Source organism: Cyprinus carpio, chromosome B5 (genome assembly GCF_018340385.1).
Source record: "Cyprinus carpio isolate SPL01 chromosome B5, ASM1834038v1, whole genome shotgun sequence".
NCBI classification, from domain to species: Eukaryota; Metazoa; Chordata; class Actinopteri; order Cypriniformes; family Cyprinidae; genus Cyprinus; species Cyprinus carpio.
Window position 1 is genome coordinate 22,440,567 of NC_056601.1, and position 2,711 is coordinate 22,443,277.

Genomic DNA, 2,711 nt, shown 5'->3' on the forward strand with positions numbered 1-2,711 from the left:
CATGCTAGCAAAATGATAGCAAAATGCTAACAACATGCTAATCATGCTAGAAACATGCTAGCAACATGCTAATCATGCTAGGAACATGCTAGTAATGTGCTAGCGACATGCTAGTCACTTGCTAATCATGCTACAAACATGCTAGTGACATGCTAGATACCTTGCTAATCATGTTAAGTACATGCTAGTCACTTGCTAATCATGCTAGCAACATGCTAGCAACTTTGTTAATCATGCTAATGGCATGGTAGTCACTTGCTTTTAATGCTAGCAATATGTTAATCACTTTCTTTTTTAAACTTCTTAACTTTTCAAATTTTTAAATCTTTTTAAACTTTTTAAACTTTTCAAACTTTCTAAATTTTTCAAACTTTCTGGTCAGGCTTTTTCAAGCCAACTTAAAGTTTGACCACAAACTTTACTATCTAGTTATTATTATTATTATTATTCATTGCAATTTTCATTAATGATGTATATGCTTTATTACTATATTTATTTCTTCTTATTTAATTTCAGTTGTTTATAATTTCTTCTTCTTATGTATTTATTATATTTATTACTATTCATTGTTTCTTTCTTTTTAAAGGCTTAAAGGTCTTTGCACATTGAGTCCGAAATTCTCGTCCGAAATTTTTGCACGTTAAAAAATAAATACGACCTCACATTGTGTCAATCATGTTCACACACTGCCTCCGAAACTTTTGTTGGAAAGAAATTGGATCAGGTTCGATTTTCTCCATATTTCACATCCGTAGCAAGCAATTTGATAGGAAAGGATGACAAATATGAAAAAAAAAAAAAAAAATAAAAAGGACCTTAAGTAATAAACTTGGGAGTCTAACTCATCTTGCACTGTTTTTTCAATAGACATGAATGAAACTTAAAAGCATGAAGTTTAGTGTTGCCAGATCTAAAAAAAAGCACCTTGGGCCAAGAAGTAACCACCTAGCAACCACATAACAATGCACTTTAGCAACCACCTAGCAGTGGCCAAGCAACCACACAAAAACAACAGAGAAACCACATAGTAATGTCCTAGCAACCATATGGCAATGTGCTAGCAACTACAAAACAAGGCCCTGGCAATCACTGACAATATTGTAACTGCGAGTTTTGCCTAAAGGGTACTCATCCTAATGTGGTTTCAAACTGTTATGGCTTCTTCCTGTGTATACCTGGGTATATTTCCTCTGCAGAATAGAAAGTAGATATTCTGAAGAAAGTTGGTAATCAAACAACTTTAGTGACCATTGACTTGCTCATTTCTCAAAGTATTTTCTTTTATGTTCCACATATGAAATTAAGTAAAAGAGTGGGTTGGGACGACATGAGGGTGAGTGAATGATGACAGAATTCCTTTATTTATTTAGTGAGCCAAACTTCTCTTTATCCAAACCTCTTTAAGCTAACAGCACTAAAATTCTCTTCAGAGAAATCTAGTTACCTATAGTTGTGGAGGTTGTTGTGTTTTTTCTTGCTATGTTGTGATTATACAAGTGAAGAAAGGAGAATTGACAGTTACATCACTATAACAAATTTTGAGTAATGAAGCATGTCCCTTCTTTTGTACCCCAGCATAGCATGGATAAGTGATTTGAATGAGTCTCAAAGATCATAGAGAAGCGTTTCCGCCTTTTACAAATCACCATTGTGAGATATCAAGTGTGAGTTCAAGGGTAAGGGACACTACAATCATACTGAGGTGAATGTAAACTGTCCATCAGCCTAATGAAGATTAAAAGGTGCCAATACTCCTGTTTAATACTTCATATTGCCCTCTAAGTAGCCACCTGGGTCCCTACAATGTCCCGCTGGCAGTCTCAAGAAACCACCAGGCACTCATTACTAAGGCCCCGCCCACTTTCCTTTGTAGTTTTCTGCCTTCTCTCACATTCAACCAATCAGAAAGTAGCATGTCAGTGGTGGTTTACCACAGTGATTTATTAGCCAAATATTGCCACTTCGGGGGCTGCTATGGTAACGGCTGCTACCAGAGGTCAACCAAAACCAGGTCTCCCTCCTAACACACACATACACATACACACATGGAAATACTCACATTTACACACATCAGTGCCTCCAGGGACTGCCTTTCTCCCCTTCAGCAAACAGTCACACTCATATATCTACTGAGATGCACTTATGAGTTCACAAGAGAGACTGAGCATGACACTTTCAGTAAGAGGTTTGTTGCACAATGGAAGGAAACAAAATGTCACAGAGGAAATTTTAAACCAATATAGTTGATAATAAACAAAATTATAGATTCAATGCTTTTCTGAACAGATTACCCATATATTGCTTACTGAGTACCACTAAAACGTTTACAAATAGTATTTGAAAGAGTATACTGTGACAGAAATTTTACATTTAATCATAATAAATCATAAAATCAGTTGATCACAAAATAAAGTCTAACAATTATTTTCTTGCAGGCCTAACTTTTGAGCACGTGTTGGGGAACAGAGATGTTGTAGCCTTATTTAGTGATGTACTAATGACTAATAACAATACATGATTTAAGGAATAGGTTGAGATAATCAGTAAATAAGGAGAAGGGGTTATTGATTGCCACATACAGTAAGTGAACCAATCATGGTAGAGGAAAATGATGTAATGTGACATGATGCTACCTTTGCTATGTACCTTCCTTATATAAACTGTTGTATCCTTGTTGCTGGGGGATTCTCTGTGATTGGTGTGAGGTCCTC